Raw genomic sequence first — 23,835 nt, forward strand, 5'->3', positions numbered from 1 at the left:
TGGTTATATGACTCTTTTCGGGTTGAATGGTGGTCAACGATAATCTGACAGCGCAAGGAACCGGTGAATAGTCCAACACAGTCAGGCTTTCATTGTTAAAGTTGATTCCTGCGATTATCATGAGAATAGTTGTCAATATCTCACATAATTATCAGGACATAAATAAGCCTACACATTGTAAATAGTGTAAATGAGTGCAATTTGCAAACTATTATGATAAATTGCAATAATCATGTCTAACAACATCATAACGGACATTGTTACGAAATAATGCGACGTACATGATACACTTTATTGGTTTCATCATGCATTTAGGCTCTGGTAAGCCTAACGCGGTAGGCTACTTTATTATTATGATCTGCAGAGGCCGTGAGTGCAGATACGCTCTGGGTGAGTTGTATTTACGACTGTAACGTTAAATACAAGTACTCTACAGCGACTCTAGGGATCGCTGTTTGACAAAAACAGAAATCCTGCATAGTGCCGTTTTAATTCATTTAATAAAAAGCTAGTTCCCTTTCAGTCGCTCACGTTCGAAGTGACGTCAACGTGGCGACGTAATGGGATAACTTCAGGGAGCCCTATCAACTTCGAGTGTCTACAGAACGAGCCAATGAACGTTGGCGTGAGTGAGGGCGCACGCACTCATTGTATTTCGCTTCGGAGCCGAGCTTTCGTTTTGACTCTGAGTTTCTGCAGACTGCTGCAACGTTGAAGACTGCTTCAAAAGGAAAATACTCTGTTCCAGTGCAGGTGTGAAGGCACGATCAACGGTGGCCGCGAGCATTACAGCTCACAACTGCTGTTTTCTGCGTTTCTGGATACGGTCGTTCCTTGGCGCCAGCAGGCGGCCACAATTGTTGCCTCTCGTGTTTGGGCGTTCAGCACGCTGAGGCAGCTTTTGTGAATAGCTCATGTTCTCATTGCGGGAATATGACTATGGCAGCGCTAAGATCAAGACTCGCTTACCTCAAGGGAGGTGCAGTCCCCTCGCCAATGCCCAGATCTAGTGTTTATTCTGCACCTCAGAATAAACCTACTTTTGCGCATGGTCAGGGTGATCTGAGGATTACCGTGAGGGTTTCCCCGCCGAGGTAATCTCCGCAGGCCCCACACGCCTCTCAAGCGCTGCCGCCATTGGAGCTTCCAAAGGAACGCACTGGTCCTTCTCATGGACGACCAGCCGTGTCCTTTGGGGTCCCACCTGACGATCAGATGTCGATCGCAGCATCGGAGGGGGAGCTTCAGTCCTCTGGAGGTGAAGACTCGGCTGCGTTACCCCCTTCCGGGAGTGTAGCGTTGCCCGAGTCCAATCCAGAATGGGCAGCTATGCTTTCCCGGGCCGCCGAGAAGGTCGGGCTTGCGTGGAACCCTCCACCACGTCCCAAAACTTCTCGGTTGGATGATTGGTTTCTCGGGGCGGGCCGTGCTGGTTCTCAGTGCGCCGCCCTGGTACCATTCTGCAGCAGCAGCCACCATCCAGGCCTCAGCGTGGAGCAGGCCGCAGGAAGACGACCACGCCCGTCCAGGCCGCTGCCAAACCAGGAGGCAAGCGTAGGTGCAAACGAGACGGGCGACCCAGAGGTGGATCAAGTTGCTCTTCAGGAGGTGGTGAAGGCACCGCTCCTTCCACCGGTGGAGGGCCGGGCAGAGAATCCTTTGTTTCCTTTTCTTTTTGTTCTGCCACTGACCCAAGGGCCAGTGGTACCCACATTTTCAAAAAAGAGCAATTTCTGAAACCTCTGGGTCCAAAGAGGGCGCGCTTGGCGGTCGACGACACTATGCCTTGTAACTTGAAGGGCAGAGTGAGTGTGCGGAGGCGTCAGTGCGTCCGGAACACAGCCATTGCAGCTTGCTGGCGATGAAAGAGGGGCTTGAGGGTGACAAGGCATAGCGTCGTCGACCGGCAAGTGCGCCCTCTTGGGACCCAGAGGTTTCAGAAATTGCTCTTTTTTTGAAAATGTGGGTACCACTGGCCCGTGGGTCAGTGGCAGAACAAAAAGAAAAGGAAACAAAGGATTCTCCGGAGTGCACCACACACTCAGACCCCAATCCAGGCCCCTATCCCGTCTGAGTCGGGTCCCTGCATTCCACCGCGCTGCCCCACCCCGGGTACGTCTGTGGTGCCGTTGATCCCGCTTGCGCGGTGTCTGGGAGCCTGGCTAGCGCTTCACAGCCCGTCTCGCTGGCTCATCCATACTGTCAGACTCGGCTATGCGATTCAGTTCGCCCGGCGTCCCCCTGTGTTCAGGGGCATTCTGTTCACCTGTGTTCTGGCGGACAGTGCCCCTGTGCTCAGGGCAGAGATTGCAGTCCTACTTGCGAAGGACGCGATCGAGCCGGTCCCTCCAGCCGATATGAAGACCGGCTTCTACGGCCCGTACTTCATTGTACCCAAGAACGGCGGTGGGTTACGGCCAATCTTGGACCTGCGTGTCCTGAACCGGTCCCTTCACAGGCTGCCGTTCGAGATGCTTACGCAGAAACGCATTTTCAAATGCATCCGTCCCCAAGGTTGGTTTGCAGCGATCGACCTGAAGGACGCATACTTTCATGTCTCGATTCTCCCTCGACACAGACCGTTTCTTCGCTTTGCGTTCGAGGGACGGGCATATCAGTACAAAGTCTTACCCCTTTCGGGCTGGCCCTGTCGCCCCGTGTCTTCACGAAAGTCGCGGAGGCGGCCATTGCTCCAATGTGTGAGCGTGGTGTTCGCATTCTCAACTACCTTGACGACTGGCTTATTCTCGCCCAGTTAAGAGAGCACGTGTGTGAACACAGGGACATGGTGCTCAATCACCTCAGCCACCTAGGGCTTCGGGTCAACTGGGAAAAGAGCAAACTCACCCCTGGGCAGAGGATCTCTTTTCTTGGTATGGAGTTGGACTCGATCAACATGACAGCACGCCTCACCGAGGCCCGCGTCCAGTCAGTGTTGAACTGCGTGAGCACGCTCAGACGCAGAACAGCGGCACCACTGAAACTGTTTCAGAGGCTCCTGGGGCATATGGCATCTGCAGCCGCGGTCACATCGCTCGGATTGCTTCATATGAGGCCGCTCCACGATCGAGTCCCGAGATGGGCGTGGCAGAGCGGCTTGTGCCGGGTCCAAGTGCACTGTCTCCGCACTGTCTCCAAACTCTAAGCTTGTGGTCGGACCCTTCATTCCTGCGGGCAGGTGTTCCCCTAGAACAAGTCTCCAGGCACTCTGTGGTAACCACGGATGCCTCTGCCACCGGCTGGGGGGCCACGTACAACGGGCATGCAGCTTCAGGTCTGTGGACGGGGCCTCAACTGCATTGGCACATCAACTGCCTCGAGTTGTTAGCAGTACATCTTGCGCTGGGCCGCTTCAAATCGCCGCTACTAGGCAAGCATGTACTGGTCCGTACGGACAGCACTGCGACCGTTACGTACATCAACCGTTAAGGTGGTCTACGCTCCCGCCGCATGACACAACTCGCCCGCCATCTCCTCCTTTGGAGTCAGAAGCATCTGAGGTGGCTTCGTGCCGTTTATATTCCGGGCCTGCTCAACCGTGCAGCCGACGAGCTCTCACGGCAGCGGGTGCTACCGGGAGAATGGCGACTCCATCCCCAGGTGGTCCAGCTGATTTTCAGGTGCTTCGGGACCGCACAGGTAGATCTGTTTGCCGCCCCGGACACGTCTCACTGCCAGTTGTTCTATTCCCTGACCGAGGGGACCCTCGGTACGGATGCTCTGGCACACAGCTGGCCCCTGGGCCTACGCAAGTATGCGTCTCCCCCAGTGAGCCTTCTTGCACAGACCTTGTGCAAGGTCAGGGAGGACGAGGAGCAGGTCTTTTTAGTTGCGCCGTATTGGCCCAACCGGACCTTGTTCCCAGAACTAGTGCTCCTCACGACAGCCCCTCCCTGGCCCATTCCTTTTAGAGAGGACCTGCTCTCTCAGAGACGGGGCACCCTATGGCACCCGCGTCCAGACCTCTGGAGACTCCATGTCTGGTCCCTGGACGGGACGCAGAGGTTCTAGGTGACCTACCCCCGGTGGTAGTTGACACCATCACTGCCGTTCAAGCTCCCTCTACGAGGCACCTCTATGCGTTGAAGTGGAACCTGTTCGTTGACTGGTGTTCTTCTCACGACGGGCGTCACAATCTCGGCTGCTCAGCGAAAAACAATGGAGTGTGCACCCTCTTCCTGTTTATACCCGTGCTGCGGGGCGGGGCGCGTGACGCTTTTCACGCACGCCAACGTTCATTGTCCTTCAGGGAACTAGGGTTACATTAGTAACCGAGACGTTTTCTGCTTGTCCTTAGAGTCGTCTTTTCATGCAGTAGGCTACATATATTTTCATCTCATTGTGTCAGTGAAATTAAATCTTTATAATGGTTACCCAAAAAGAGAAATGAACTTCGGTTGTGATCCCTCTGGTACAACTTCATGAATCTACCCAAGCACAAGATCAGTCTCTCTTCCATATTTTGATTTTTAAGCAACACCACCCATGTAATGATGCTTGTCTGATATTTATTTGCTGTGCTTTCAGGGTCAAATCTGAAATAGCTGGGGAAAAACCCTTGACCTGTGCAAAACACTGCATTGAGGGTTGCTTCGCTCCATATAGTTTGCTGCATAGGAATAGTTGACCTACTGCAGATGAAGTACGTAATTACTTGTGAGAATAGCCGCCATCACATGGGTGTGAATGTTTTTTTCTTCGATGCTTTCTTCTTTATGCCGTGTGTGGTGTGGTAATGCACTCATAGGAGATTAGACTGTAGATTGGCTTAGAGTAAAAGTGTCAGGTCTTTTCACTGCCAACTTTGAGAAAGCTGCATAAATTTGCACGTCTTTCCAAAGCATGGAGCTATTTTTGAACTTGGCAGCCGTTGATATAGAGTTTATCTTGAAACAGGGGGGGGGGGGGCAGAAGACGTGACATACAAAGTGCAGATTGTGTAAGACCAAACATCTTTCCTGATGAGACCACCAAGGATTCCCTCTTCACAGAGCACTGAAGCCTAGCCATATAACATTAAAGAGAGAGTTCACCCCAAACTGAAATATGTCATCATGTACTCACTATGCTTTTACTTTTATGGGATTGGTGATAAATGCGTGTTGTAGTCTTTTGCAATTTTCAGTACATGCAACGTCCAATATGTCATTTATTTATGATTTTGCATCAATTAACACGGATGATTTACTATGTAGAGCAGATTCGTTCACTTCATGTGAAGTCAAATATTGTGTAAATGTTGTCTGATTTATTAATATGTAGCATGAACTGGCTCGCAGATTAGAGATGTGAAGCGCACTGGATTATTGTAGATGTGTTCGTGAATCTGTGTAGAGTGAGGGTGATAAGCATATGAATATGGCCCTGGGAAATTTTGATGCTTAATGGCGTTTCTTCACACTCCAGAAATCTTTTCCATTGCTTTTGCAGAGCACATATCATGAAAAGTTTCATGTTTTTTAATACTTTTTTTAAATTATTTTAATTACTTTTTATTTCAGTTTTAGCAGTTTTACTACTTCAGCTTAAACTTATTTCAGTTTTCGTTGAAGTTTTTCAAAGTTTAAGTTTTTCATACTTTTTTTTTTTTTACAAGTACTGAAAACTCTTTTTAATAGTTTTAGTTAACAATAACAACAGTCATGTACAGTGTCCTCTACTAATATTGGCACTCTGGGTAAATATGAGCAAAGGCAGCTGTGAAAAAAAATCTGCACTGTTTATCCTTTGATATTTCATTCAAAACATTCACAAAAGTCTAATCTTTCATTGAAGTAAAACAAGGAGATATCACATTATGAAATAAATGTTTTTTATCTTGATTCTGTAATAGGATTACATATATATTTAATATATTTCGGCCACCATGTTCTCTAAGATATCGGCATCGTCCATCAAAAGAAATCAATATCGCTGAACCACTAGTTGTGATGTGATTGATTGGTGTTCTGAGTGGTTGTTAGGTGATCGCTAGGATGTGCTTTGCTAAGGTGTTCTGGGTGGTTACAAGGTGCTTGCTATGGTATTCCGAGTGGGTTTTGGGTTGTTGCTTACTGTGGCCCAAGTCAAAAAGCTTATATTCTCTATTGTTTTTGGTTTGTAGATATGGCTTGATTCGCTTTAACAGTGGTAGCACCACCTATCCTCGACAAGCCACATTATGGATTCCACTGAATCACGTATTTTACTTTATAAGCAGTATTGAAGCTTTTTTTTTTTTACAATAAATCTCAGGGCGAATTGAAGGAAAACGTCTCGGTTACGTATGTAACCCTCGTTCCCTGAGTAGGGAACGGAGACGTTACGTCGGATGACGACGAATGGGGTTTCGCTTAGAACACCTATCGACTTCGAGTATTACAAAACGAGCCAATGGCAAGGAAATGCCATGGGTCTGCGGAATTTGCATGGCGTAACTCTGCCCCACCTCGTGGGTATAAAAGGAGGACGCCGGCAACAGGCAGATATGTTTCTTCGCTGAGGAGCCAAGACTGAACTCAGGCGATCCCCGCGGTACAGCGGAAAGTGGCAGGCAGACGTAACGTCTCCGTTCCCTACTCAGGGAACGAGGGTTACATACGTAACCGAGACGTTCCCTTTCGTTGTCACTCCGAGTTACGTCGGATGACGCCGAATGGGGTTACCAGTCTAATCACGCCACCTTCTCAGCTGTCTTGCAGTGCCCTGCGTAAATCTGAGATCCCTGTCGTGAGACTGGCACGGACGAAGGACTCCTATTTAGCACAGGAATACCAAGGTACACTGGGGAGCATATCCCAAGTTCAGGGGAAATATGCAATTACTGCCAACCCAGAGGGGGGGACTTAGAGAATACACATGTGACCCGAAAGGAGACATGGAGAACACTGGGGTGTCCAGCCGCAGGTGGAATATTTCAACCCCAGGGGTGGCAAGGTGGCTTGCCATGGGAAAGACACATGCTCGGGAGGCTTACAGTGGAATACACATGTGGGGGTCGCTCAGGGGAGGGACCATGCACACGGGAGGCACCTAGCCGACACACAGGCAATAGACACTGGCGCCAACGTCAGGAGTGCTGGAGGAACTCAGGGCTTTTCGGGGAAGCTCACCTGAGGAGAATATCGCACGTATCCAGTCCGTGGAGTGGAATGGCGAGCAAGCGAAGACACCTGAGCGGGTCCAGTACTAGCTGGTTGAAGCGAGTACATGAGAGGACACTGGCTCCACTCGGAGATTGTAGAATCTGGCGAATGTGTTAGGTGTCGCCCAGCCTGCAGCTCTGCAGATGTCTGTTAGCGAGGCGCCATGCGCTAGAGCCCAAGAGGATGCCACACTCCGGGTGGAGTGGGCAGTCACACCAAGGGGGCACGGTCGACCTTACTGCTGGTATGCCAAGGCAACGGCGTCCACTATCCAGTGAGACAACCTTTGCTTGGAGAGAGCCTTTCCCTTCAGCTTCCCACCATAACAGACAAAGAGCTGGTCTGAGGTCCTGAAACACTGCGTCCTGTCTACATAGGCACGGAGGGCGCGTACTGGACAGAGCAGTGCCAAGGCTGGGTCTGCCTCCTCCGGGGGCAGCGCTTGCAGGTTCACCACCTGGTCCCGGAAGGGAGTGGTAGGAACCTTGGGCACATATCCAGGCCGAGGTCTCAGGATCACGTGAGAGTAAGCCGGCCCAAATTCCAGGCACGCTTCGTCAACGGAGAATGCATGCAAGTCCCCCACCCTCTTGATGGAGGCCAATGCAACCAGGAGTGCTGTCTTCATAGACAGGAACTTAAGCTCCACTGATTGCAAAGGCTCAAAGGGAGCACTCCGCAGGGCAGTTAGAACCACTGAGAGGTCCCAAGAGGGAACGAGAGGAGGGCGAGGAGGATTCAGTCTCCTCGCTCCTCTCAGGAACCTGATGATCAGGTCGTACCTTCCAACAGACTTACCTTCGACTGGGTCATGGTGTGCGGCAATAGCGGCAACATAGACTTTCAGGGTGGAGGGAGACAGCCTTCGCTCCAGCCTATCTTGAAGGAAGGAAAGCACGACACTAATCGAACATCTCCGGGGGTCTTCTCGGTGAGAAGAGCACCAGTTGACGAAGAGGTTCCACTTCAACGCGTAGACGTGTCTCGTGGAAGACGCTCTAGCGGAAGTGATGGTAGCCGCCACCGTAGGTGGAAGGGTACTCAAACCTGCTTCGTCCCGTCCAGGAGCCACACGTGGAGGTTCCAAAGATCGGGACGAGGGTGCCATAGGGTGCCCCGTCCCTGAGAAAGGAGGTCCTTCGTCAGGGGAATCGGCCAAGGAGGTACTGTCGCGAGGAGTACTAGTTCGGAGAACCAGGTCCGGGCGGGCCAGTACGGCGCGACCAGAATGACCTGCTCCTCGTCCTCCCTGACCTAGCGCAAGGTCTGCGCAAGAAGGCTCACTGGGGGAAACGCATACTTGCGGCCCTGCGGCCAGCTGTGCGCCAGAGCATCCGTGCCGAGCGTGCCCTCGGTCAGGGAATAAGACTGGGCGCAATGGGTCGAGTCGTGGGAGGCAAACAGATCTATCTGTGCGTCCCCGAACTGGTCCCAAATCAGCTGGACCGACTGGGGATGGAGTCGCCATTCTCCAGGGAGTGGCTGAAGCCGTGAGAGCTCGTAGGCTGCACAGTTCAGGGCTCCGGTGGAAATAAATGGCATGAAGCGACCTCAGATGCTTCTGACTCCATATGGGGAGGTGGCGAGCGAGTTGCGACAAACGGCGGGAGCGTAGACCACCTTGATGGTTGATGTACGCTACAGTGGCGGTATTGTCTGAGCGGACTAGTACGTGTTGGTTCTTTAGCACGGCCCGGAAGCGGCGCAAAGCAAGACGTACGGCCAGCAACTCGAGGCAATTGACATGCCAGAGGCGACGGGGTCTTGTCCAGGAGCCCGCGGCAGCACGTCCTTTGCACATGGCACCCCAGCCCGTGGAGGAGGCATCTGTCGTTACAACAACATGCCGCGAAGCTCGTTCCAGGGGCACTCCGGCCCGTAGAAAACTGAGGTTCGACCACGGGGTGAAGGTCTGACGGCAGGTCGGAGTAACTGTTACTCGGAGGGTGCCGTGTTGCCATGCCCACCTCGGGACTCGGTCGCAAAGCCAAAGCTGAAGCGGTCTCATATGAAGCAATCCGAGCGGCGTTGCCGCGGCTGCAGAAGCCATATGCCCAGGAGCCTCTGAAAAAGTTTCAGTGGAACCGCACTCTTGCCCTCGAACTGTCTCAGGCAAGTCAGCAGTGACTGCGCGCGCGCTAGCTCGTAAGCTGCGCGGACATGGCGACCGAGTCGATATCCATACCGAGAAAAGAGATCCTCTGCACGGGGCAAAGTTTGCTCTTCTCCCAGTTGACCCGAAGGCCCAGACGAGCTAGGTGCCGAAGCACTTGGTCCCTGTGTTCGCAACCTGAACTCGAGAGTGAGCTATGATCAGCCAGTCGTCGATATAACTCAGGATGCGAACCCCGTGTTCCCGAAGGGGAACAAGGGCAGCCTCGACGACCTTCGTGAAGATGCGAGGAGACAGGGCTAGCCCGAAAGGGAAAACCGTGTACTGGATGCCTTCTTTGAAAGAAAACCGAAGGAACGGTCTGTGTCAAGGAGAATAGAGACATGAAGTAGGCGTCCTTCAGGTCGATCGCTGCAAACCAATCCTAGGCCGTATGCATTCGAAAACGCGTTTGAGCATCTTGAACGGCATCCTGTGAAGGGAGCGGTTCAGCACGCGCAAGTCCAGGATTGGCCGTAACCCACCGGTTTTATTGGGGACAATGAAGTAGGGGCTGAGAAGCCGGCTGACCTCATCTCGGCTGGAGGGACAGTCTCGATTGCGCCCTTCGCCAGCAGGGTGGCAATCTCTGCTCTCCTGATGGGGGCATAGCCACCGACAAAAGTGGAGCGGACTCCCCAAGTGGGGAGGAGACCGTGCGAACTGAATCGCATAGCCGAGCCTGATGGTCCGCGCGACCCAGCGGGACAGACGGGGAAGCTCTAACCAGGCTCCCAGGAACTGAACCAGCGGGATCATGCGACCACAGGCGTCCCCCCGGAGGGGCAGCGAAGCGGAGTAACTGGCCCAGACGTGGACGGCATAGCGGCCCGATGTGGGGGCACAGTTAGCAACCGCGCCCTGGCAGAGGGGCCAGGGGAGGACCAGGCTGGTCGTCCCACGGGGGCCTGCTCTGCCAGGGGTCTGGCGACAGAGGGGGACAGGGGCGAAGCGGTCCGTGGACGGCACGCCATGTCAACCACCTCTGGGACAGAGGGGGACGAGGAGAGCACGGCTTGTGGGCGGCGCTCTGTGACGTCCGAGAACTCTGTGCTCAGAGACGGGAGAATCAGCTCTTTGGAGAATAAGGATTCTTCCCCGGCCCTCCCCGGGGAAAGGAGTGGTCCTGCTACCAACTCCTGGAAAGAACTGAGTCCCATCTCTGAGGAGCCCAACTCAAGAGCGCCGCTTAACCCGGCGTGTAGCGGGGTGCGGGGCTGGAGAGGACTGTGGCGTCCGACCGCGGCCTCCAGAGCCGACCCGGGTGAACGGGCGGGGTGGGAGGCGCGGGGGGCGCCCTCGGCAGTGGGCAGACCGAGGGATCTGAGCGGACGGCGGGGCCGTCGGGACAGAATCAACCTCAGTCTGCTCCATCGCCGAGGTGCCCGTCTCACGAGCGCCGCTTAACCCGGCGTGTAGCGGGGGGCGGGGCTGGAGAGGGCTGTGGCGTCCGCCCGCGGCCCCCAGAGCCGGCCCGTGAACGGGCGGGGTGGGAGCCGCGGGAGGGCGCCTTCGGCGGTGGGCAGACGAGGGATCTGAGCGGACGGCGGGGCCGTCGGGACAGAATCAACCTCACTCTGCTCATGGGCGGCTGAGAGCTGTTGGGCAAGCCCTCAACCGCACCGCCGAAGAGGCCGACCTGGGATATGGGAATGTCGGACAGACGGGTCCGCGCGACATCCAGCACATCAGACAGGTTCAGCCACAGACTGGTGAGCATCACCTGACCCAGGGAGCGTACGGCCACTTTCGTCGCTCAGAGAGCAAGGTCAGTGGCGGCGCGCAGCTCAGTGAAGAGCCCTGGGTCAGTCCCGCCCTCGTGCAGGTCCATGAGCATCTGGGTCAGGTGGACCAGCAGAATGACCATGGCATGCAGTGAGGCGGCTGCCAGTCCCGTGGCGCTATAGGATCTCGCCACAAGCGTAGACGAAAAACTACAGGCCACGGGCGGGTGCTTAGGATTGCGCCGAGAAGAAGCACTCTGAGGACACATAGCATCGCAACAGAGCGTTCAGCCGGGGGAACCCCAGTGTACCCAAGGGCAGCGGCCCCATCGAGGGGAGGAAAGGCGGATGAGATCAGCGAGCGGTCCTAAGAAGACAAGGGGGTCTTCTAGGACTTCGAGATCTCATCATGCACGTCCGGGAAGAGAGGTATTGGGGTTTGCCACGGACGAGGGTCGGCGGCCTTACCCAAAACCAATCGTCCCAGGAAAGCATGGCCGTCATCTCCGGATCAGACTCAGGCACAGCCGTATGCACACCGGAAGGTGGCAGCTGTGACGAGCCCTCACTTCCAGAAGACTCAAGCCCACCTAGTGATGCTGCAACAGACATGGCATCTTCCTCTGTCGCTTCAACTGAAACACGCGGGCCACCAGAGGGTAGACTCGCGGGAATCAGCAGTTCACTAGCGGGCACCGTCATTGAAGAGGGGGGCTGGGGTCACGGACACATAGTCGGCGCCTTGTTCCAGACCGTAACCCTCAGGTCACCCTGGCCACCCGCCGAAGATCGGGGGGTGGATGAGGGGACTCTCACTCTTGCGAGTTCACCGAGTCTCGACCTATTTATGACGCGATGATCACGTTCCCTTGCGAGAACATGAGTCACCCACGAGCGCTGTTCAAGCATGATCAAACACACTAGACAGCGCTCGTGCCCATCAGAGTCCGATACCAGTCCGCTGCAACCAGAAATGCACGGGCGAGCCGTCTTTAAAAAGACGTGCCGCGTGCGAGCTCTTTTATGAGAGGAGAGAAAAAAACTCCGCGATGTTGAAGCGCACAGGGAGACACACACACACTGGCAGATTACTGCACAGATCAGCAGGCACTGTGAGCTCGCTGCAGATCGCTGTCACACCAACACCGGAGAGAGAAGCTCGTCTCGTAGAGCGAAGTCAGAGATGACTGTGGAGTGAAGAAATGCTCTTGGCTCCGAAGCGAAAACATATCTGCCTGTTGCCGGCGTCCTCCTTTTATACCCACGAGGTGGGGCGGAGTTACGCCATGCAAATTCCGCAGACCCATGGCATTTCCTTGCCATTGGCTCGTTTTGTAATACTCGAAGTCGATAGGTGTTCTAAGCGAAACCCCATTCGTCGTCATCCGACGTAACTCGGAGTGACAACGAAAGGGAACTTTGTTGCACTTTGTATGTCGCTAATAAACATGGAAAACAATGATACTTGCACAGCCTGAATAAACCCTCAATTTCTCTCAACACTTTCAATCAGAATTGAGAGCTGGAACGGTGCGTTTTATAATGTTGAGTGGAGTGTGTTTAGGGCGCTGCGTAATACCTGAAGTAAAGTTTTCTTGGCGTGTGCTGATATTGCATGCTGATGCTGTTTATATTCCCCACTGACACTTTCTCAGCTGGACCTCACAGTGGTGGCAGCTCCCCCCCCGCCAGCATCTCATTAAAGCAGAATACATTACCTATAATGAGTAAGAAAGTGTGTGTGTGTGTGTGTGTGTGTGTGTGTGTGTGTGTGTGTGTGTGTGTGTGTGTGTGTGTGTGTGTGTGTGTGTGTGTGTGTGTGTGTGTGTGTGTGTGTGTGTGTGTGTTTATCATGAAAGCTTTAGACTGCATGCATAAGTGTATATTAAAAGTTTGTGTTTGACTGTTCAAGGATGTGTATAAGGATGCTGTCTCAGAATATAGTGTATTGGTGTTTGAAGAAGATAATCAGTAGGAAACGCTGGTACAGAGTTAAATTGTGTTTGCATGCAGGAGAGGGTAGCGGAGCTCACCACTCAATATTTTGGCAGTGTAGATATATTTACTGAAGGATATGAATTCTTGCTGTAATTTGGCTTTTGTGTAAATCTCAACTGTTGTTACAAGCTGACTGAATTTGCTGTCTGATAATATGTCTGTATTGTTGCCTGCATTGATAGACCCAGATGGATTTTCTTCATATTTGCTGTGCTGTTTTTGGGAGAAAATCTGCGTAATTCTGCAGAATCATTATTTAAACACAAAACATAATGTGTTGAATTGATTAGTCTTTTCGGTATCTGAGAACATCAAATTAACCAAGGTATTTAATAAACAAACACACACGGGTTGTACTGTAAATGACTGTTGGATGCTCATTGTCTCTAAATACTTTTTTTCTCACTTTTAAAAAGTGGGATGTGAATTACACAGATAATGTATTCGCTGCCTGATAAAAATGTGTTAAAGTTACATTGCACTCACAAACTTTTTTTTTCTCTCCACCAGCTTAGAAAGATTAATATGATGTTTATAAGTGTAATAATTTGTTAGACAATAAATATTTTTTCCAGGATTTTTACAGAGCATAGTTATTGATAAAACACACACACACACACACACAATCACACACATATATACATATATATACATACATACATACATATATGTGTGTGTATATATATATACATATATATGATAGTGTAAAGGTAAGATTTTTTTTATGTTTTGGGAAAAGTCTTTAATGCTCACCAAGGCTGCATTTATTTGATCAAAACTGTAAAAACAGTAATATTGTGAAATGTTATTACAATTAAAAAAAACTGTTTTCTATTTGAATATATTTTAAAATGTAATTTATTCCTGTGATGTCAAAGCTGAATTTTCAGCATCATTCCTCCAGTCTTCAGTGTCACATGATCCTTCAGAAATCATTCTAATATGCTAATTTTCAGCTCAGGAAACATTGTTTATTATTATTATCATCATCAATTTTGTGCTGCTTAATATTAATTTGTTTTTGGAAATGGTTATACATTTTTGTAGTATTATTTTATTAATAAAAAAATTCAAGAATTTTTTTCTGATCTAATGTGTCCTTTCTGAATGAAAGTATTATTTCTTTTCTTTTTTTAAAATCTTACTGACCCCAATTTTTTTGAACGGTAGTGTATAAAAAATGTTTAATAAATGTGCACAAAAATATAAACAAAAACTATCATTTAAAATTATAATGTAATATTACACATACAATTACAAATTTTAAAGATTTTCAATCAACGTTAATTTCCTAATTCAAATAGACCAAAATCTAAATGTTCTAAAACACCCAAAACATGTTATAATTCATTTGGCTTTGCAGCAAATTTTGCTCAAGCAAAAGCCATTCACATTTATTTCAGAACGTCCATTTAAACCCTTTCAGCAAGACATCCATTCTATCATTTTAGTAAGATGAAGGAACATGTACTGTATGTTATTTAAGAACTCTATTAAGAAAAAAAAAGCATGGTCCTTTATCCTCAGCTGCCTAATGAATCCATTATGTGTTCCGTGAGACTGAGAAATACTGCTATTAGGAGCAAGGACCAAACATGGCCTAAAAAGAAAAGTACAAGATTTCAAGATTTTAGAAGAACTCAAACATCCTCCTTTCAAAACGTCTCTTCCTCTTTCCCTTTTTATACTCAAAGACACATCTAAAGCATAAGAGCTGACAGCATCTCACTTTATAAACACGCACAAAACCTGCAAACGAAAATATTTCTCATATAGGAGGAATGAATTAAGCAGCTCAAGACAAAGATGGTGTCAACCCCCGTCTTCCTCTTTCTCTGGGGTCTGCGGTGCTCTTGACACCTGGTCATCATGACATTCGCCATTTAGCTGCTCAGCAGCACAAGCCAGATGAGAATGTGTTTAAAAGACCAGAGACTAAGTGACAAGATAATAGAGAATAGATGAGGGTTTGGTAAAATCACATGCGCAAACACATGCACTCTGTCTCTTTAATGCCCTTCGCTTCAGCTCTCTGCTGTGTTAGACTTTTTAAAGCTTACAGAAGTTTTAAGAGGACGTGTTTTAATAAAGAAAAATGCAGAGACAGCTGAGGGAGACATTTAAATGAAACTTTAAACCCCTTTTATTTTTTCAGTTGAACAAAAAAAGGAATTTTTAAAGAATATCCACTTGTCTTTTCCATATAACCACACATAGTGGCCAAGGTCTGTCAAGCTAAAAAAAAAAAAAAGACTCCAAATGTGGTCCAAATGACTCTTGCTCTATATTCCAAGTCTTCTTAAGTCACTCTGAAATTTAGATAATTTTTTCTTATGAAAACCTAAAAAATCTTGTGAAGATTCTTGAAAGAATTATTTTTTTATCAACACTTGAATGTGGGTAAGTTTCATTAAAAAGCAACATTTTGAACAAAACGCTCAGAAAATCATGTTTTTGTAAAAGCGACGTCCTATACCTCGTCCTGGGTCGACATTTCATTCAGTAGAATTAGGCAGTTTTGATTTATATGCTGTTTAATGTTTGATAATGGCATTATTTTACATGTGTGAGCAATGATTCTATCTCTTGTTTCTGCTTCTTCTGTTTTGATCCAGAGATTCGGTACTCGTTCAGAAAATGCATAATAGTGCCCCCTACCGTATCACAATGAAAACATGGATATTTTTTATGGATAAGACTTTTCACATTGTTACTAAAAAATAATTATAATATTCATCAAATAATCCTGAAAATAATTCCCCCCAAAATATTAAGCAGCATAACTGTTTTCAACATTAATAGTTAATGTTTGCTGAGCGGTAAATCAGCATATTAGAATGATTTCTGAAGGATCATGTGACACTGAAGACTGTAGTAATGATGCTGAAAATGCAGCTTTGTATCACAGAAATAAATTACATTTAAAATACATTAAAACAGAAAGCTGTAACTTTAAATTGTAATAGTATTTCTCAGTGTTGCTGTTTTGATTGTATTATTATCAAATAAATGCAGCTTTTTAAAAAAAAAAAATCATACTAATTGAATATAGCATTGATGGATCAAGTAATTATAAGCAGCAGTGTGAATGATGAGGAGGATGAAGCTCAGTGTTAAACAGAGAGAATTTTGTTGTTCGGCTATGATCTCGTCTTCATCTTCTGCCTGTTAGTTTCTTTTCCCCTGTGGTAAAGTCTGTAATACATTTTCCTCTTTTTTGTGTGCTTTTATTTATTTCGTTTTTTTGTTGAGTGTAATTTGACTCCTCACTGGCCGTTGTGGTTTCGGGGTTCTTATTGGATTCCTTTATCTTCTGTTATTATTATAGCTCGCTTGAGCAACCACAAGCAGACCATAACAATGCTTTTATTTATTTTTACACTTTTATTGTTATAGTGCTCTGGGCAGAGACCTCATGGGTTAATCTTCGTGTTAGTCTCAATATGTAATATAGCCCATCCTAATGCTGCTCTCCAAACTAATACCCGTGACCTCACTGCCAAAATGATGAGAACATAATTACAGCAAATTCAGCAGTAAAGACATGAAGTGAATAGATGAGGAGAGATGCTGTTCACTGCGCAGTGCTCAAGGCTTTCGTACAGCAAAATCCACCACCTGTTAGGAAAGCAGGGAATAAGCTCAGTTTAATATTTGATTCCATGCACAGTGGGTCTCCTTTTTGACCCTGCTTCCAGGTCTCCGAAGCAAGTCCTTCTTGGCACTGCAATTCACATCTCAAAGAAAGTGCGTACGTTATGCAGATAAAAGCCAAGGCTAGACCTCGAGAATGGAGAAGAACTCTGAATTGTAATTGTACAAGCGTAAAACCAATGCCAGTTCCGTTTGAATGAAATATGAAATACAAGTCAAGTGCTAAAAGTGCCATCGACAACTTATCCTGACAAAGAATGCCCTTTTGACAGGTAAAGATATATATATATATATATATATATATATATATATATATATATATATATATATATATATATATATTTTTATAAAGATGTAATAATAAATTATTACTTTTATTCTGCTAGGAGGAATTAAATCGATCCAATATCTTTCTATTCATCAAAAATGTTTCCACAAAAATAACTGTTTTCAACATTGATGATGATAATAATAATAATAATAATAAATCTTTCTTGAGCACCAAATGAGCATATTAGAATAATTTCCAAAGGACCATGTGACTGTTATTTTAAATGATGAACCTTTAAATTGTAAAAAAATAAATAAATAAATGTACTGTATTTTTGATCAAATAAATGATAAATAAACCTTGGTGAGCATAAGATACTTAGTATTATTATTAAAGTATTTTTGTTTTTATTTAATTATAGAAATATATAATTATTTTATTAAATTTAAGTATATACAAAGATTTTTACAAAAACTAAGATTTCAATTCTGTCAGCTAATGAAATGTAAAGCAATGAGTACTTTAAACTGTAGCCCTTATTCTTGTTATCTTCACATTGAAAATGTGTAATGTAGGGCATTAAAACACTGTATTTTTTAATTTTATTTTTTAAACAGTTTAAGCAAAATCCATTATTTTCGCCCATGATTTTGCTTCGTATATAAACAATTTTACTACGATTCTCATGGCTTATTCAATATGGCCAAGTGTGTTCATACTGTATTTTGACTTGAAAACCTGCAAAAAATTTCAACATTGAGCTGATTTTGGATATTTATATTTTTGTAAATGCACTCAATGTAAACTCAAACTCAAAGTTTGGTTGGTCGAACATTATTAGTTTTCTACTTCATTTTTTTTCTGAAACACTGGCAAAGATCATAGCATACAGTTAATGTCTTTAAAGCTGCAGTCCATAAGTTTTTTGGGTTAAAAATGATCCAAAATAAATTTTTGAGCAAGTACATAACCAGCCAGTGTTTAAAATTCTCTGCTTGCCTTAGCTCGATTCATAACAGCAAGCAATAATGCAATAATGTAGTATGATTGCGTAGTGCTGCGTCACACGTAGGCTCACTATTGGTGGACGCTGGTCATGTGTGTAATGGATGTGACGTATAACACTGAAGCTTACGCTATTACACTAGTGAACTGACTCGAGGCCCACAGAAAAGGAAATTAATCGTTGAAATAAAGTTGTTATTTTTGTTTTTTTTGCGCACAAAAATATTCTCTTCATTTGATCAAATTGAGCCACTGTAGTCACTTTGACTATTTTAACGATGTCTTTAATAACTTTTCAGGGAACAAGTGTCAATCCCTTAAGAAGCCTATGGAGGAGTGATCCAGCTCTCAGATTTCATCAAAAATATCTTAATTCGTGTTCCGAAGATGAACGAAGGTCTTACGGGGTTGGAACAACATGAGGGTGAGTAATTACTGACAGAATTTTCATTTTTGGGTGAACTATTCCTTTAACAATTTGAGAACAAAGTAATTTGCAGTGTTTGACGTAATATGATAAGCAATCGTTAGATTTAATAAGCACGATTTACTGCAATGATTTATTTCCTTAAATTGGTCAGAACAAAAGTGGATGTTACTTACTTGTTCAGATGACATTGTCCAGTGAAAATTCTTATGTTAGTCATACTTCCAAAAAGTAGAATCTGTGATTCTGAATGACAGTATCCACATCGACGCTGTTACTGACAGCCACACATTCTCCTCAAAACATTGGATTCATCCACGCTGTACCATGCCGAGGCACAACCCACGTAAAGTTGATAATTCCGCAAATAACTGCAATTGCAGATTTCGAACAGAGATGGCGACAGAGAGGGAACACTACGGACTGCAGCTTTAAAATGTAATTAAAGTGTGTGAGAATGATGCAATAACAGCTTCCAGATTCAAATGCACAGGTTCTGGATCTTGTACTAGCACAAATTAAGCCCTTTGCTTAAATAAATCCATGAGATATATTGGATGTATGTTTTCACTTGGATCTCCATAATTTATGTTGGGATAGAGCCAAAGCAAGCCTTAAGCTTAAACATCTATCACCAGCTGATCCTCCTCATTATACGGCTTCACTGATATGGGCCATCATTCCCTTAAAAGCATACAGCCATTGTAACCGACCTGTTGTGTCCCGTCTCATGACGTCAGGGTTCAACACGACCTTTTGATAGATCATGTTTACTTTTGAATGTTAATTGACAGGCAAACTGTAGGCTACACCCCTCGACGGAGGTAAGTAAAATCTTGCTAGGTTTCTATTAGCTGTGTTAAAGAGGGATTATGTTGTCTTGAGGGAGTCAAAGCTTTATAAGCGAATGAATCCCAAACCTCTAAATCCTATTAGCTGCATACAGAGGTGAGGGAACACAGAGCCATGGCTTAACCTTAAGACTGACAGACGCACAATTGTGTTTTATTGCATCTGTTTGTCCTCTCTCTTTCAACAAACACAGGGAGTCTCTATAAACCTGATTCATAAAGGTTTTGTTGCCTTTCTGAGTAAATGTTCCTTTCTCTTTGGTTTCTCCATCACTAGCTAATCTGAAACATATTCTGTCGTCACAGGCAGTAGGAAGTCTTCAAGAGACGTCTGAATTCAATGTTTGCATAACACCCTGTCTAGATTCCTCTTGTCGGTTTTTGAAGACAGCATAGATATTTCCTTCACTGTTGGCGGTTTGTGTGTGTGTGTGTGTGTGTGTGTGTGTGTGTGTGTGTGTGTGTGTGTGTGTGTGTGTGTGTGTGTGTGTGTGTGTGTGTGTGTGTGTGTGTGTGTGTTTCAACTTGACTCAGTTTCTACTAAGAAATAAGCATTGTAGTCACTATATCTTTGCTTTTTAATTTCTAAGGTGGAATGTCTATTATATATTATCAGACATGGCATCTTGTGCCTTGAAAGGTTGTCTAAATCCAGTCCAAAAGATTGGGGTTGGAAAGATTTTTTTTTTTAAATTAGGCCTATGTCTCTTATGCTCACCAACGCTGCATAAAAAGTGCACTTTATATGTGCAATTTAACAGTGCTGTTAATATATTTTAAAATGTATTTTATTCCTGTGATGCAAAGCTGAATTTTCAGAATCATTACTACAGGCTTAAGTGTCACGGGATCCTTCAGAAATCATTCTTATATGATGATTTCCTGCTCAATAAACATTTCTTATTATAAATGTTGAAAAACAGCATTTAATTGAAATATAAAACTTTTTAATGCCACTTTTGAGAAATTAAATGTGTCCTTGCAAAACAAAAATATTCTTTCCCTGCCGTGTTTTCACTGTTATATGGTAGGTGGCGCTATTACACGTCTTCTGAAAGAGTAGGCTACTGAATCTCCTGATCAAAACAGACAAAAATCTAGCAGAAACAAGCGATAAAACAAAAAGCATTGCTTATGCACCTTTTTTTTTATTAAACTTACCCACATTCAAGTGTTGATTAAAAAAAAAGAATGCATGAAGCTAGAATAAAACTTATATATATATACACAGGTGCTGGTCATATAATTAGTCATATAATATCATCAAAAAGTTGATTTATTTCAGTAATTCCATTCAAAAAGAGAAATTTGGTAATTATATTCATTCATTACACACAGACTGATATATTTCAAATGTTTATTTCATTTAATTGTGATGATTAAAACTGACAACTAATGAAAATCCCAAATTCAGTATCTCCGAAAATTAGAATATTACTAAGACCAATACAAAAAAAGAGGATTTTTAGAAATGTTGGCCAACTGAATAGTATGAGCATGTACAGCCCTCAATACTTAGTTGGGGCTCCTTTTGCCTGAATTACTGCAGCAATGCGGCGTGGCATGGAGTCGATCAGTCTGTGGCACTGCTCAGGTGTTATGAGAGCCCAGGTTGCTCTGATAGTGGCCTTCAGCTCTTCTGCATTGTTGGGTCTGGCGTATCGCATCTTCCTTTTCACAATACCCCATAGATTTTCTATAGGGTTAAGGTCAGGGGAGTTTGCTGGCCAATTAAGAACAGGGATACCATGGTACTTAAACCAGGTACTGGTAGCTTTGGCACTGTGTGCAGGTGCCAAGTCCTGTTGGAAAATGAAATCTACATCTCCATACAGTTGGGCAGCAGCAGGAAGCATGAAGTGCTCTAAAACTTCCTGGTAGACGGCTGCGTTGACCTTGGACCTCAGAAAACACAGTGAACCAACACCAGCAGATGACATGACACCCCAAACCATCACTGACTGTGGAAACTTTACACTGGAATTCAAGCAACATGGATTCTGTGCCTCTCCTCTCTTCCTCCAGACTATGGGACCTTGATTTCCAAAGGAAATGCAAACTTTTCTTTCATCAGAGAACATAACTTTGGACCATTCAGCAGCAGTCCAGTCCTTTTTGTCCTTAGATGCTTCTGACGCTGTGTCTTGTTCAAGAGTGGCTTGACACAAGGAATGCGACAGCTGAAACCCATGTTTTGCATATGTCTGTGTGTGGTGGTTCTTGAAGCACTGACTCCAGCTGCAGTCCACTCTTTGTGAATCTCCCCACATTTTTGTATGGGTTTTGTTTCACAATCCTCTCCAGGGTGCGGTTATCCCTATTGCTTGAACACTTTTTTCTACCACATCTTTTCCTTCCCTTCGCCTCTCTATTAATGTGCTTGGACAGCTGTCAAGTCAGAAGTCTTCCCCATGATTGTGTAGCCAACAGAACTAGACTGAGAGACCATTTAAAGGCCTTTGCAGGTGTTTTGAGTTAATTAGCTGATTAGAGTGTGGCACCAGGTGTCTTCAATATTGAACCTTTTCACAATATTCAAATTTTCTGAGATACTGATTTGGGAATTTTCATTAGTTGTCAGTTATAATCATCAAAATTAAAAGTAATGAACACTTGAAATATATCAGTCTGTGTGTAGTGAATGAATATAATATCCAAACTACACTTTTTGAATGGAATTACTGAAATAAATCAACTTTTTGATGATATTCTAATTATATGACCAGCACCTGTATATGTATGTATATATATATATATATATATATATGTGTGTGTGTGTGTGTGTGTGTGTGTGTGTGTGTGTGTGTGTGTGTGTGTGTGTGTGTGTGTGTGTGTGTGTGTGTGTGTGTGTGTGTGTGCATGTGTAGCATGTTCAGATATTCATACAACAAAATATTCTGGGGGCCATGAATTGTTTGTGAACATTATCCAAAAAGGTGGCGGTGGCAACTTATAAAAAATAAAATAAGAAAAAAACGTTGGCGGGGAAAGAGTAAAAAAATAAAAACTTACTGACCCCAATCTTTTAAACAGTATAGTGTGCATTTTTACACACTGACTGGGCACAATTGTAACTGGATTCAGCTTTTTGATAGTCTTAATCTAACAAATATGCACCATTTTTACATTAATGACATTGGATTTCTTGAAAAACAATTATTCCTTCTTGTCTGTAGTGAACTTCAAAAATGGTGGACAAAAAGAAATAACTCTTGTTCAAGGGGCATGATTTTCTTTTCTTTTTTCCTTTCACAAAAATGTACTGCTGTATTGTCATGATTGCTATACCATGGTATTCTCTGGCAATATGGTAATCACACAGTGCCATGGTATTACCGTCTGATACCATCACTGTACCGTGGTACCACTACATTACTTTTTGTGAGGGTATTAAATATGTGACAATATTCTGTGCACTATACACATCCATTTTACACTTGATCTTTTTCCAAATATTAGTCTGAATTCCCTGCATTATTAAATATTTCTGCCGTTGTCATATAAGTTAAAGCCTCAAGCATCTGGGTAACCTTTACCATTCATTTCTTGTTCATAGTTTTTGTGATGTTTTATTTTAACCAAAAGCCCTATATAACCTATACCCAATTGGTTAGGCTTTCTAGTAAACACACAACAGAACCTCATTTATGTAATGGAGTATAAAAGTCTGAAAACCTCTTACATTTTGTATCAAATTAAAACCATGCAAAAGGCAAGCATTTTCCCCTACTGGATTCGGACGTTTGGACCCATATGTTGCAGAAGCACATGTGTCTGTGTGTGAGTTTATACACAAGGAAAAGAGAACAATGAAAAGAAACGAGCTTTCTCGCTCTGTTTCTTTTTCTGTCCATTTTTCTTTCTCCAACCACGTAATGAATCTGCTGTTCTGTTAGAAAAAAAGAAAAAGAAAATAAACTTTTATTGGCGAAGGAGATACCGGCTGGTTGGAGGAGAGGAGGAAAAGAGGAATGGATAAAGATATGCATTAGTCAGAGGATGGGAGTGCAGGAGAAAGCCCATGAATCTCAATCTAACTTTATTCAGCTGGGACCAGGAAAGAGCAAGCTAGCAAGGTCATCTGAGACAGAGTGACGCAACAATTACACAAGCCTGCCAGGCCCATTGTGATTGGTCATCTTGCTCTTTGAGGATCCATGTTTTTTTTTTTTTTTTTTTTTTTTTGTATAATAAAGCAAGTATAACTTACAATCTGAGCTATGTGTCAACATTCATTATATGTGAGGAATTTTCATTACAGAGGGCTTGTCAAAAGAAATTATGTTGTGATGGGGTGTGGACATTTACAGTGGATTTTTCCCAGTGTTAGAATATGGCATTTATGGTAACACATTACAATACGGTCCATTAGTTAACATTCGTTTACTACATTAGTTAGCATGCACTAATAATGAACTGCACTTATACAGCATTTATTCATCTTTGTTAATGTTCATTTCAACATTTACTAATACACTATAAAAATCTTGATAACATTAGTTAATGCACTGTGAACTAACAGGAACAAACGGTGAACAGCTGTATTTGTATTAACTAACGCTAACAAAGATGAACAAATACAGCAACAAATGTATTGCTCATGGTTAGTTCATGTTAGTTAAAACATTA

The 23,835-nt window shown here is 44.9% G+C and overlaps 1 protein-coding gene across 1 annotated transcript in view; it reads right to left on the reverse strand.

The window, feature by feature from the left end:
- elfn1b (extracellular leucine-rich repeat and fibronectin type III domain containing 1b) overlaps positions 1-23,835 on the reverse strand; it is a 127,783-nt gene that overhangs the window by 11,855 nt on the left and 92,093 nt on the right. The window lies entirely within an intron of this gene.

The sequence above is a fragment of the Siphateles boraxobius genome, unplaced genomic scaffold (assembly GCF_051911475.1).
Source record: "Siphateles boraxobius isolate OS27281-9 unplaced genomic scaffold, OSU_SipBor_1 53, whole genome shotgun sequence".
In the NCBI taxonomy this organism is placed as follows: Eukaryota; Metazoa; Chordata; class Actinopteri; order Cypriniformes; family Leuciscidae; genus Siphateles; species Siphateles boraxobius.